The 15,796-nt window shown below is 47.5% G+C and overlaps 1 pseudogene; it reads right to left on the bottom strand.

Annotated features, from left to right (window-relative positions):
- The window catches only part of LOC135506452 (probable phospholipid-transporting ATPase IM), a 123,833-nt pseudogene that overhangs the window by 105,908 nt on the left and 2,129 nt on the right, over positions 1 to 15,796 (bottom strand).

The raw sequence follows: 15,796 nt of genomic DNA, 5'->3' as shown, positions 1-15,796 counted from the left end.
TGGATAAGGCCCACATACAGAGGTAAGGAGGGTGGATAAGGCCCACATACAGAGGTAAGGAGGGTGGGTAAGGCCCACATACAGAGGTAAGGAGGGTGGATAAGGCCCAAATGTTCTCTTCATACTCACTATGTCGTCTGTAGCGTCTTTACCAGCTGTCACAGACAGGACCAGGACCAGAGGGACCACGGTTGTGAACCAGGACAGAGAGGAGATTGCAGGAATCACCTACCGCAGCACATCCACAACATTCAACAAATGCTTTGGTAACATTTATAAATCTACACAAAATCTCACATTCATTATAACCCCCCCACACACACACACACACAAAAAAAAGATAGGGAGGGGAGATTGGTATTGGTTGCAAATGGCGCTGATATGAGCTCGACCTATGCAGTTAGTATGCAGATAAAAACACACACGTGAACGACACAAGCCTACACATAGACGTTCAGAACAGGACAGAGTAGATGACAGGAAGCCCTCTACTGGATCCATAAGACCTGCTCTCTACTAGTCTCCATAGTTGTTTCTACATACTGTAAGCTGTGATGAGTTCTCTCTAGGTCAGGTATGTGTTGTGTTGTGTGTGCTTCCCTGTATATGACAATGAGACTTTGCTAAAATGCTAAGTCAACTTCCTGTTCTGAGTATGTCACAAACTTAATCTTAATGCACTTCACTCAGTCATATCTTGTTTTCTTACTGACTATAGCTTTACTCTGTGAATCACAACAATCATATCAGTCATAGCAATCTGCTCAGCACTAACATGGGCCTGATAAGTATTTATATGTTAGCTAAACGTGTGTGTGTGTGTGCGTGTGTGTGTGCGTGTGTGCATGTGTGCATGTGTGTGTGCGTGTGTGTGTGTGTGTGTGTGTGTGTGTGTGTGCATGTGTGTGTGTGTGTGTGCGTGTGTGTGTGTGTGTGTGTGCGTGCATGTGTGTGCGTGTGTGTGTGCGTGTGTGCGTGCGTGCGTGTGTGTTCCACTCACTTGGAGTAACAGCAGAATGAGGAAGTAAGCATTGGCGATCCTCTGGAACTGTTCGAAGAGGTTGAGTGGCAGGAAGTTGAATGTGTTGTACTTCGACGTCTTAATGGCATTAGTCTGGAGGAGGGAGGGAAGGAGGGAAGGAGGGAAGGAAGGAAGGAGGGAAGGAGGGAGAAGAGATCATATTATGCCTATGAAGTTTAAAGTGACGGGACACCATCCAAATGCCGTGGCTTCCTCTATTTCGCACATCAGATGGGAACTCCCACCACCGAGGGGTCTGAGGAGGATGCCATGGTTATTTCTCTGCTGACTGGGCAGGCATTGGAATGGGCTACGGCCGTCTGGGAGAGGAGAGGAGGAGCTAGAGTCTTATGAGGGGTTCATGGCTCTGTTTAAGTATATTTTCGATCATCCCGCGGCGGGCAGAAAGGGAGGTGAAAGTCTGCTTCAGCTCCAGCAGGGGAGTCAGACAGTATGCACTCACCTTCCGGACAGTAGCAGCTTCCAGTGTGTGGAATGAGCCAGCGTTCAGCACGTTATTTAGAAGAGGCCTGCACAAGGAGTTCCAGACGGAACTGGCCTGCCGAGATGACAACCGCACCCTGGACGCACTCAATCCCACCCGTCTGGATGAGCAGACCAGTGCAAATCAGATCAGACCAGAGCAGACCAGAGCAGACCAGACCAGCGCAGACCAGACCAGACCAGAGCAGACCAGAGCAGACCAGACCGGACCAGAGCAGAGCAGACCAGACCGGACCAGACCAGCGCAGACCAGACCAGAGCAGAGCAGAGCAGACCATCGCAGACCAGACCAGAGCAGACCAGACCAGCGCAGACCAGACCAGAGCAGACCAGAGCAGAGCAGACCAGAGCAGACCAGACCAGACCAGACCAGAGCAGACCAGAGCAGACCAGAGTAGACCAGACTAGAGCAGACCAGACCGGACCAGACCAGCGCAGACCAGACCAGAGTAGACCAGAGCAGACCAGACCAGACCAGAGCAGACCAGACCGGACCAGAGCAGACCAGACCATAGCAGACCAGACTGGACCAGACCAGTGCAGACCAGACCAGACCAGACCAGACCAGACCGGACCAGCGCAGAGCAGAGCAGACCAGACCGGACCAGACCAGACAAGACCAGACCAGAGCAGACCAGACCAGACCAGACCAGACCAGAGCAGACCAGACCAGAGCAGACCAGACCAGAGCAGACCAGACCAGCGCAGAGCAGACCAGACCAGAGCAGACCAGACCAGAGCAGACCAGAGCAGACCAAACCAGACCAGAGTAGACCAGACCAGACCAGAGCAGACCAGCGCAGAGCAGACCAGAGCAGACCAAACCAGACCAGACCAGACCAGAGTAGACCAGACCAGACCAGACCAGAGCAGACCAGCGCAGAGCAGACCAGACCAGAGCTGACCAAACCAGACCTGACCAGAGCAGACCAGACCAGAGCAGACCAGACCAGACCAGACCAGAGCAGACCAGCGCAGAGCAGACCAGAGCAGACCAAACCAGACCAGAGCAGACCAGACCAGAGCAGACCAGACCAGAGCAGACCAGAGCAGACCAAACCAGACCAGAGTAGACCAGACCAGACCAGAGCAGACCAGCGCAGAGCAGACCAGAGCAGACCAAACCAGACCACACCAGAGTAGACCAGACCAGACCAGACCAGAGCAGACCAGCGCAGAGCAGACCAGACCAGAGCTGACCAAACCAGACCAGAGCAGACCAGACCAGACCAGAGCAGACCAGAGCAGACCAGACCAGCGCAGAGCAGACCAGAGCAGACCAAACCAGACCAGACCAGACCAGAGCAGACCAGCGCAGAGCAGACCAGACCAGAGCTGACCAAACCAGACCAGACCAGAGCAGAGCAGACCAGCGCAGAGCAGACCAGACCAGAGTAGACCAAACCAGACCAGAGCAGACCAGAGCAGACCAAACCAGACCAGAGTAGACCAGACTCAGACCCCTGGCAGCCTGCCAGCAGCATGACAATAACCAGACAGTGACATGTATAGTCTGGTCACAGGGACTAACTCAACACACAAGAGCATGAATGCACAAAGTACCACACACACACACCAGAGGATTTACTGCTGAGGATAACAATGCATAGGCTTGCACTTACACACACACATTCAACCTAACTCACCGCATACTTGAAGGAGAGGTTATACTCTCTGTCGTTTGCCCTCAGTTTCCTCTCCAACTCTGAGAGAGAGAGAAATTTCTGTATGTGTAATGTTTACTGTTAATTTTTATTGTTTATTTCACTTTTGTATATTATCTACCTCACTTGCTTTGGCAATGTTAACACGTTTCCCATGCCAATAAAGCCCCTTGAATTGAATTGAATTGAGAGAGAGAGAGAGAGAGAGAGAGAGAGAGAGATAATATGACATTTGAAATGTCTTTATTCTATCGGAACTTGTGTGAATGGAATATTTACTGTTGTGTTTATTTCACTTTTGTTTATCCATTTCACTTTCTTTGGCAATGTAAACATGTTTCCCATGCCAATAAAGCCCCTTGAATTGAATTGAGAGTGAGAACAGGACAGCAACGAGTGTGGCTGAAATAGCCAAATCCAGTCATTTGAATGGGTGTCCACATATACTGTATATACAAAGGTATCTCTAAACCAACGGCAAATTTCTAAATATGAAATGTCATGAGTGCAGTCAAGTCTGGAGACTCCCAGCAGCTCCTCACCACTGTCTTTCTTCTTGGCATAGTCTAGACCTAAGAACGACATGTTTTCTGCCTCTTCTTCACGCTCTTCATCTACGCATGGTATTTATCTGGGGATGGGAGAGAACAGGGTTAGTTGTGGACTAAAATACCCATTCACTTAATTTAACAACCACAGAATACAAGTAGCAGACTATCATGAGATACTTCTGCTTCTCATGGGGGAGTGTTTTAGAGTTAAAGTACCCAATGAGGTGTCCAGTGCCAATTACAAGCCCAGCTTGGGAACATTTGGGAGAGATTTTACTTGTAGTTGATGGAAGGTTTGGAAATCGCTTCCTCTTAGGTGGTTGTAGAATTTAACGGCTCTTTTCTGGATGTTGATAATTAGTTTGTATCTGCCTAATTCTACTCTGCATTCTCTCTCTCTCTCATTATATACCATTCTCTCTCAATATAATCAACATATCCTTTCCATCTGTCTGTGTATGGCCTGGCAGTTTCATCTGCCTCCTCAACCTTTGATCTCTTCCCTTCGTACAGGGAGGGAAAGGTGGTGGTGAGTCAATGGGTGTCAAGCCCTGACCTTAGAGAGCCTTTTTATTTCGCTATTTGGTTAGGTCAGGGTGTGATGTTCTATTTTTTGGTTTCTAGGTTTCTTTATTTCTATGTTTTGGCCGGGCATGGTTCTCAATCAGGGACAGCTGTCTATTGTTGTCTCTGATTGGGAATCATACTTAGGTAGCCCTTTTCCCCCCTCCTTTCAATGTGGGTAGTTAACTTTGTTTGTGTCACTTAGCCCTGTAAGCTTCATGGTTGTTGCTTTCGTTTGTTTTTTTGTTGACTACATTTTAAATAAAAATAAAATGTACGCTCACCACGCTGCAGTTTGGTCCACTTCCAACGACACCCGTGACAATGGGAGGTGCCCCTTCAAAATATACATAAAAAGAATGTGTGTGTGTGTGTGTCAAATCACATCAGCTACTACCAAACATTTTTTGAGAATATTTTCGGGATAATTTGGGCAGTTGTGCCTTACAGACTTCACACAAACATTCTAACGAAAAATCTGCCAGCCAGTATCAGGGATGACAACACTGGCAGCCAGTATCAGGGATGACACTCAGCCAGACAGTATCAGGGATGACAACACTGGCAGCCAGTATCAGGGATGACAACACTGGCAGCCAGTATCAGGGATGACAACACTGGCAGCCAGTATCAGGGATGACAACACTCAGCCAGCCAGTATCAGGGATGACAACACTCAGCCAGCCAGTATCAGGGATGACAACACTGGCAGCCAGTATCAGGGATGACACTCAGCCAGCCAGTATCAGGGATGACAACACTGGCAGCCAGTATCAGGGATGACAACACTCAGCCAGCCAGTATCAGGGATGACAACACTCAGCCAGCCAGTATCAGGGATGACAACACTCAGCCAGCCAGTATCAGGGATGACAACACTCAGCCAGACAGTATCAGGGATGACAACACTGGCAGCCAGTATCAGGGATGACAACACTCAGCCAGCCAGTATCAGGGATGACAACACTCAGCCAGCCAGTATCAGGGATGACAACACTCAGCCAGCCAGTATCAGGGATGACAACACTCAGCCAGTATCAGGGATGACAACACTCAGCCAGCCAGTATCAGGGATGACAACACTCAGCCAGACAGTATCAGGGATGACAACACTCAGCCAGCCAGTATCAGGGATGACAACACTCAGCCAGTATCAGGGATGACAACACTCAGCCAGCCAGTATCAGGGATGACAACACTCAGCCAGCCAGTATCAGGGATGACAACACTCAGCCAGTATCAGGGATGACAACACTCAGCCAGCCAGTATCAGGGATGACAACACTCAGCCAGCCAGTATCAGGGATGACAACACTCAGCCAGCCAGTATCAGGGATGACAACACTCAGCCAGCCAGTATCAGGGATGACAACACTCAGCCAGCCAGTATCAGGGATGACACTCAGCCAGCCAGTATCAGGGATGACAACACTCAGCCAGCCAGTATCAGGGATGACACTCAGCCAGCCAGTATCAGGGATGACAACACTCAGCCAGTATCAGGGATGACAACACTCAGCCAGTATCAGGGATGACAACACTCAGCCAGCCAGTGTGTGTAGTCGGTTAACATTGGCATTTTAGTCATTTAGTAGACTCTCTTATCCAGAGCAACTTAGATTAGTGAGTGCAAACATTTTCATTTAATTTGACACTTTTTTCATACTGGTCCCCCTTGGGAACCACCTCTCAGGATTGGCTGTCATAGTGAACTCAGTTCTGGACATATTTATAGCACACGTGTGTGTATTTAAGAATGTGTGTTTTAAATCAGAGACACACAGAGGCCCAAGTCTGCTATAATACACATGCATGCACACACAGGCACACACACACACACACACACACACACACACACACACACACACACACACACACACACACACACACACAGGCACACACAGGCACACACACAACCACACACACAGGCACACACACACACACACACACACACACACACACACACACACACACACACACACACACACACACACACACACACACACACACACACACACACAGGCACACACAGGCACACACACACACAACCACACACACAGGCACACACACAACCACACACACACAGGCACACACACACACACACACACACACACACACACACACACACACACACACACACACACACACACACACACACACACACACACACACACACACACACACACACACACACACACACACACACACACACACAAGCTCCTTTCGGTGTCAACTTCAAGCCTACCTTCCCTCTATCATCTATTCATTGTGTAAAGCCCCCCAAATACACCAAAGTCAAATAGTCCCCTTATTTAAACAGCCTCCTGAAGACACCTATACAACCCCCGACAACCACTACACAGTACATTTTCCATCCCAGTCTGTGGTCCGTTGCCAAACAGGGCACATTGTTAAAGCAACAAGGAGGAGCTGATTTTATCCACCCACACCCACTCTAGTGCTTTAAATGTCAGCAGGATAATGTCAGCATGATAATGTCAGTATGATACTGTCAGTATTATAATGTCAGCATTATAATGGCAACATGATAATGTCAGTATTATAATGTCAGCATGATAATGTCAGCATTATAATGGCAACATGATAATGGCAACATGATAATGCCACCAGGATAATGTCAACATGATTATGTCAGTATGACAATGTCAGCATGATCATGTCTGCACGATTATGTCAGTATGATAATGCCATTATGATAATGTCAGCATGATTATGCCATCTGGATAATGTCAGCATGATAATGTCAGCATGATAATGTCATCAGGATAATGTTAGCACGACAATGTCAGCACAATAATGTCATCGGGATAATGTAATCAGGATAATGAAATCTGGATAACGTCAGCACAATAATGTCATCGGGATAATGTAATCAGGATAATGAAATCTGGATAATGTCAGCATAATTATGTCATCGGGATAATGTCAGCAGGATAATGTCAGCAGGATAATGTCAGATATTCCTCCACAGTGATCATATAATCACATCCTTCATAAGGTCAGATCATGCTTTAATTCAAAAGGTCAAAATGTTAAGTGTATTAAAGCTTCCAGCCTTGGCAGATTCCACACATACTCACAGCAAGAGCACAGAGAGGCAAGGCTGCTGAGGAATGAGAAAGATGGTAGCCAATGTGTGTGTGACAGAGAGAGAGATTTGGAAGTAGAGCATGCCTGTGTATGTGGTTAGCCCACCTCAGTCCACCTTCACCACAGGTACACAAAGAAACCTGACCAAGAAGGAGCTTTTGAATGCATATTTTTTCTTTCAAGGACAGCTTTACTAAGGGCTCTATTGCTGAAGTGTTACAAAAAGTTCTACAGCTGCACCATCGAGAGCATCCTGACTGGTTGCGTCACCACTTGGTATGGCAACTGCTCGGCATCCGACTGCAAGGCGCGACAGATGGTAATGCGTACAGCCAGTACATCACTGGGGCCAAGCTTCCTGCCATCCAGGAACTCTATACCAGGCGGTGTCAGAGGAAAGGCCCTCTTCACATGGCTGTAAGGTCACACAAAACTCACAATGGCTGCATTAGATGTTGTCATGGCTGTTACATATCTGTTAAACATACATACACACAATACCTACATTACTAACCCAGTTACCCACTAACTACCACATAAAGTGAGAAACTGTGTTCATGCCTCCAACTCAATTATCAAGTTTGCAGATGACACAACAGTAGTAGGCCTGATTACCAACAATGACGCAACAGCCTACAGGGAGGAGGTGAGGGCCCTGGGAGTGTGGTGCAAGGAAAATAACCTATCCCTCAGAATCAACAAAACAAAGGAGCTGATCGTGGACTTCAGGAAACTGCAGAGAGAGCACCCCCCTATTCACATCGACAGGACCGCAGTGGAGAAGCTGGAAAGCTTAAAGTTCCTCGGCGTACACATTACTGACAAACTGAAATGGTCCACCCACACAGACAGTGTGGTGAAGAAGGCGCAACAACCTCAGGAGGCTGAAGAAATTTGGCTCGGCACCTAAAACCCTCACAACATTTTACAGATGCACAATTGAGAACATCCTGTTGGGCTGTATCACGGCCTGGTACGGTAACTACACCGCCCGCAACTGCAGGGCACTACAGAGGGTGGTGCGGTCTGCTCTACGCATCACCGGGGGCAAACTACCTGCCCTCCAGGAAAAATACAGCACCCGATGTCACAGGAAGGCCAAAAAGATCATCAAGGACAACAACCACCCGAACCACTGCCTGTTCAACCCGCTATCATCCAGAAGGCGAGGTCAGTACAGGTGCATCAAAGCTGAGACTGAGGGACTGAAAAAACAGCTTCTATCTCAAGGCCATCAGACTGTTAAATAGCCATTACTAGCACATTAGAGGCTGCTGTCCTATACATAGACATTAAATCACTGGCCACTTTAATAAATGGAACACTAGTCACTTTAATAATGTTTAAATATTTTGCATTACTCATCTCATATGTACAGTATATACTGTATTCTATTCTATTGTACTGTATCTTAGTGTATGCCTCTCTGCCATTGCTCTTCCAAATATTTATATATTCTTAATTCCATTCCTTTACTTTAGATTCTGTGTATTGTTCGATTTTACTTGTTTGATATTACTGCACTGTTGGAGCTAGAAACACAGGCATATCGCTACACCCGCAATAACATCTGTATGTGACCAATAACATTTGATTTGGATTTCATTTGACTCTCTCTGAGAAGGCACTTTTATGACCAGGTATGGTAACACATACAGTAGCTAAAACCTGTAGCGACAGAAAGCCTAGACTAACTGCTGATAACGCACCACAATAGCAGGAAGCCTTAATGGCAGACCGGACCGAACCAGAACAGGACAGCTACCACTGAACGGCTAAAAGGAAAACACTGTTGTAACCTTACTGCCCCGGACTGAGCTGGGAGTACTGACCAAGGAATTGTCCAACCACACACTATGACAATACTACAGAGAAGTAAGGCATGGGCCATGGCAAAATCTTCTGACAATGCTTCAGTACAGTTCATGGACTATAAGCAAACATACAAACCTTTTCTGTTCAACATAAAAGATACAGCAAGGGTTCATTTAGCATAAGTAACTGGTGAGCAGTGACCATAGGGGAGAGCGGGATATGTTGAGCCATTTTTTACATTCTGCATCACTACGCCAAGTTCAAAACATATATCTACATACAGTGGGGAGAACAAGTATTTGATCCACTGCCAATTTTGCAGGTTTTCCTACTTACAAAGCACGTAGAGGTCGATAATTTTTATCATAGGTACACTTCAACTGTGAGAGACTGAATCTAAAACAAAAATCCAGAAAATCACATTGTATGATTTTAAAGTAATTAATTAGCATTTTATTGCATGACATAAGTATTTGATCACCTACCAAACAGTAATAATTTCGGCTCTCACAGACCTGTTTTTCTTTAAGAAGCCCTCCTGTTCTCCACTCATTACCTGTATTAACTGCACCTGTTTGAACTCGTTACCTGTATAAAAGACACCTGTCCACACACTCAATCAAACAGACTCCAAACTCTCCATAATGGCCAAGACCAGAGAGCTGTGTAAGGACATCAGGGATAAAATTGTAGACCTGCACAAGGCTGGGATGGGCTACAGGACGATAGGCAAGCAGCTTGGTGAGAAGGCAACAACTGTTGGCGCAATTATTAGAAAATGGAAGAAGTTCAAGATGACGGTCAATCACCCTCGATCTGGTGCTCCATGCAAGATCTCACCTCGTGGGTCATCAATGATCATGAGGAAGGTGAGGGATCAGCCCAGAACTACACGGCAGGACCTGGTCCATGACCTGAAGAGAGCTGAGACCACAGTCTCAAAGGAAACCATTAGTAACACACTACGCCGTCATGGATTAAAATCCTGCAGCGCAAGCAAGGTCCCCCTGCTCAAGCCAGCGCATGTCCAGGCCCGTCTGAAGTTTGCCAATGACCATCTGGATGATCCAGAGGAGGAATGGGAGAAAGTCATGTGGTCTGATGAGACAAAAATAGAGCTTTTTGGTCTAAACTCCACTCGCCGTGTTTGGAGGAAGAAGAATGATGAGTACAACCCCAAGAACACCATCCCAACCGTGAAGCATGGAGGTGGAAACATCGTTCTTTGGGGATGCTTTTCTGCAAAGGGGACAGGACGACTGCACCGTACTGAGGGGAGGATGGATGGGGCCATATATCGCAAGATCTTGGCCAACAACCTCCTTCGCTCAGTAAGAGCATTGAAGATGGGTCGTGTTTGGATCTTCCAGCATGACAACGACCCGAAACACACAGCCAGGGCATCTAAGGAGTGGCTCCGTAAGAAGCATCTCAAGGTCTTGGAGTGGCCTAGCCAGTCTCCAGACCTGAACCCAATAGTAAATCTTTGGAGTGAGCTGAAAGTCCGTATTGTCCAGCGACAGCCCCGAAACCTGAAGGATCTAGAGAAGGTCAATATGGAGGAGTGGGCCAAAATCCATGCTGCAGTGTGTGCAAACCTGGTCAAGAACTACAGAAAACGTATGATCTCTGTAATTGCAAACAAAGGTTTCCGTAACAAATATTAAGTTCTGCTTTTCTGATGTATCAAATACTTATGTCATGCAATAAAATTCAAATTAATTACTTAAAAATCAGACAATATGATTATCTGGATTTTTGTTTTAGATTCTGTCTTTCACAGTTGAAGTGTACCTATGATAAAAATGACAGACGTCCACATGCTTTGTAAGTAGGAAAACCTTCAAAATCGGCACTGTACCAAATACTTGTTATACCAAAATGCTCACCCAGAAGCAGCGCTCTTAGTGGCCAGGGATTTTAATGCAGGCAAACTTAAATCAGTTTAACCAATTTTTTTTTACCAGCATGTCACATGCAACCAGGGGGAAAAAAATCCTAGACCACCTTTACTCCACACAGACAGATGCATACAATGCTCACCCCCACCCTCCATTTGGAAAATCTCACCACAACTCTATCCTCCTGATTCCTGCTTACAAGCAAAAAAGTACCAGTGTACAAGTACAAGTACCAGTGACTCGCTCAATACGGAAGTGGTCAGATAACGCGAATGCTACACTACAGGACTGTTTTGCTAACACAGACTGGAATATGTTCCGAGATTCATCCAATGACATTGAGGAGTACACCACCTCAGTCATCGGCTTCATCAGTAAGTGCATCGATGACATCGTCCCCACAGTGACTGTACGTACATATCCCAACCAGAAGCCATGGATTACAGGCAACATCCGCATCGAGCTAAAGGCTAGAGCTGCCGCTTTCAAGGAGCGGGAGACTAATACAGAAGCTTCTAAGACATCCCGCTATGCCTTCAGACAAACAATCAAACAAGCTAAGTGTCAATACAGGATTAAGATTGAATCCTACTACACTGGCTCTGACGCTCGTCGGATGTGGCAGGGCTTGAAAACTATTACGGACTACAAAGGGAAACCCAGACATGAGCTGCCAAGTGACGCGAGCCTACCAGATGAGCTAAATGCCTTTTATGCTCGCTTCGAGGCAAGCAACACTGAAGCATGCACGAGAGCACCAGCTGTTCTGGATGACGGTGTGATAACACTATCGGTAGCCGATGTGAAGAAAACCTTTAAACAGGTCAACATTCACAAAGCCGCTGGGCCTGACGGATTACCAGGACATGTACTGAAAGCATGCGCTGACCAACTGTCAAGTGCCTTCACTGACATTTTCAAACTCTCACTGAGCAAGTCTGTAATACCTACATGTTTCAGGCAAACCACCATAGTCCCTGTCCCCAAGAAAGTGAAGGTAACCTGCCAAAATGGACAAAAGGAACACCTATGTGAGAATGCTGTTCATCGACGACAGCTCAGCGTTCAACACCATAGTGCCCACGAAGCTCATCACTAAGCTAAGGACTCAGGGACTAAACACCTCCCTCTGCAACTGGATCCTGGACTTCCTGATGGGCCGCTCCCAGGTGGTAAGAGTAGGCAACAACACGTCTGCTACGCTGAACTGGGGCCCCTCAGGGGTGTGTACTTAGTCCCCTCCTGTATTCCCTTTTCACCCACGGCTGTGTGACCAAACACGACTCCAACGCCATCATTAAATTTGCTGACGACAACAGTGGTAGGTCTGATCACCAACACCGATGAGATGGCCTATAGGGAGGAGGTCAGAGAACTGACAGTGTGGTGCCAGGACAACAACCTCTCCGTCAATGTGAGCAAGACAAAGTTCCTTGGTGTCCACATCACCAATTAACTATCATTATCCAAACATACCAAGACAGTCGTGAAGACCTTTTCCCCCAGAAAGACTGGACCTGAAAGACCCAGGAGACTGAAAAGATATGGGCCCCCAGATCCTCAAAAGGATCTACAGCTGCACCGTTGAGAGCATCCTGACTGGTTGCATCTCCGCCTGGTATGGCAACTGCTCGGCATCTGACCGTAAGGCGCTACAGAGGGTAGTGAGAATGGCCCAGTACATTACTTGGAACAAGCTTCCTGCCATTCAGGACCTATATAATAGGTGGTGTCAGAGGAAAGCCCATAAAATTATTAGAGACTCCAGTCACCCAAGTTATAGACTGTTTTCTCTGCTACTGCACGGCAAGCGGTACTGGAGCGCCAAGTGGAGGGTCAAAAGGCTCCTCAACAACCTCTACCACCAAGCCATTAGACTGCTGAACAATTTATAAAAATCGCTACCTGACAATTTATATTGACCCACCCCCCCCTCTCCGACTGCTGCTACTTGCTGTTTGCTTGTTAACTATGCATTGTCACTTCACCCCAACCTACATGTACAGATTACCTCAACTAGCCTGTACCCCCGCACGCTGACTCTGTACCGGTACCCCCTGGATATAGCCTCAGCACTGACTCTGTACCTGTGCCCCCTGTATATAGCCTCCACACTGACTCGGTACCGGTACCCCCTGTATATAGCCTCCACACTGACTCTGCACCGGTACCCCCTGTATATAGCCTCCACACTGACTCTGTACTGGTACCCCCTGTATATAGCCTCCACACTGACAAGGTACCGGTACCCTCTGTATATAGCCCCCACACTGACTCGGTACCAGTACCCCCTGTATATAGCCCCCACACTGACAAGGTACCGGTACCCCCTGTATATAGCCTCCACATTGACTCTGTACCGGTACACCCTGTAAATAGCTTCCACACTGACTCTGTACCGGTACCCTCTGTATATAGTCTCCACACTGACTCTGTACCGGTACCCCCTGTATATAGCCTCCACACTGACAAGGTACCGGTACCCTCTGTATATAGTCTCCACACTGACTCTGTACCGGTACCCTCTGTATATAGTCTCCACACTGACTCTGTACCGGTACCCTCTGTATATAGTCTCCACATTGACTCTGTACTGGTACCCTCTGTATATAGCCTCCACATTGACTCTGTACTGGTACACCCTGTATATAGCTTCCACACTGACTCTGTACCGGTACCCCCCTGTATATAGCCTCCACACTGACTCTGTACCGGTACCCCCCTGTATATAGCCTCCACACTGACTCTGTACCGGTACCCCTTGTATATAGCCTCCACACTGACTCTGTACCTATACCCCCTGTATATAGCTTCCACACTGACTCTGTACCGGTACCCCCTGTATATAGCCTCCACACTGACTCTGTACCGGTACCCCCTGTATATAGCTTCCACATTGACTCTGTACCGGTACCCCCCTGTATATAGCCTCCTCACTGACTCTGTACCGGTACCCCCTGTATATAGCCTCCACACTGACTCTGTACCGGTACCCCCCTGTATATCGCCTCCACACTGACTCTGTACCGGTACCCCCTGTATATCGCCTCCACACTGACTCTGTACCGGTACCCCCTGTATATAGCCTCCACACTGACTCTGTACCAGTACCCCCTGTATATAGCCTCCACATTGACTCTGTACCGGTACCCCCTGTATATAGCCTCCACACTGACTCTTTTGACCGGAGCACAGAAAACACAAAAGCCCCGAACAATCAACTGCTGAATTATTCACCTGACCTCTCAGGCCACAAAGCCGAATGTGAGTGGCCCCTCTCGGTTTACCTGATAACAACACAACACTTAGACTGACCTTTATAGACTAATTATACTGTTTATCCTCCATTATAAAACAGTCTCGTTCCTTTGACAGCAACACAATCGTATTACTGATCACACACACACACACACACACACACACACACACACACACACACACACACACACACACACACACACACACACACACACACACACACACACACACACACACACACACAGACAACAAAAGGAGTGCAAATAGTTTAAATATTGCAATGTTGGTTTGATTCCAGTACATCATATGATGTTACGAACATGAAACTGGTTTTTATGGTGAACACATAACTGATGTTTTTAGATTGGCTGCGGGGGACTTGGAGGTCACCAGCTGAAAGGATCAATGGCCTGAGCAGGATACTGAGGCTGACAACAAAGCACACTATTGGGGGAGCACAAACACTGAACAATAGTGTGTGTGTGTGTTTGGGTATTGTCACTCACACAACACACCAAAACACTATCTGTCATACACTGTCTATCACTGGCTAGAGCAAGACAACACTGCCTGTCACTGGCTAGAGCGAGCCACAACACTGCCTGTCACACAGTGACTGGCTAGAGCGATCCACAACACTGTCTGTCACACAGTGACTGGCTAGAGCGATCCACAACACTGTCTGTCACTGGCTAGAGCGATCCACAACACTGTCTGTCACTGGATAGAGAGATCCACAACACTGTCTGTCACTGGCTAGAGCAAGCCACAACACTGCCTGTCACTGGCTAGAGCGATCCACAACACTGTCTATCACTGGCTAGAGCAAGCCACAACACTGTCTATCACTGGCTAGAGCAAGCCACAACACTGTCTATCACTGGCTAGAGCAAGCCACAACACTGTCTATCACTGGCTAGAGCGATCCACAACACTGTCTATCACTGGCTAGAGCAAGCCACAACACTGTCAATCACTGGCTAGAGCGATCCACAACACTGCCTGTCACTGGCTAGAGCGATCCACAACACTGTCTCTCACTGGCTAGAGAGATCCACAACACTGTCTCTCACTGGCTAGAGGGATCCACAACACTGTCTCTCACTGGCTAGAGCGATCCACAACACTGTCTATCACTGGCTAGAGCGATCCACAACACTGTCTATCACTGGCTAGAGCAAGCCACAACACTGTCTGTCACTGGCTAGAGCGATCCACAACACTGTCTCTCACTGGCTAGAGCGATCCACAACACTGTCTGTCACACAGTGACTGGCTAGAACGATCCACAACACTGTCTGTCACTGGCTAGAACGATCCACAACACTGTCTGTCACTGGCTAGAGCGATCCACAACACTGTCTGTCACTGGCTAGAGCGATCCACAACACTGTCTATTACTGGCTA

Source organism: Oncorhynchus masou, chromosome 1, assembly GCF_036934945.1.
Source record: "Oncorhynchus masou masou isolate Uvic2021 chromosome 1, UVic_Omas_1.1, whole genome shotgun sequence".
NCBI lineage: Eukaryota > Metazoa > Chordata > Actinopteri > Salmoniformes > Salmonidae > Oncorhynchus > Oncorhynchus masou.
This window is presented reverse-complemented; position numbering and strand designations above follow the sequence as displayed.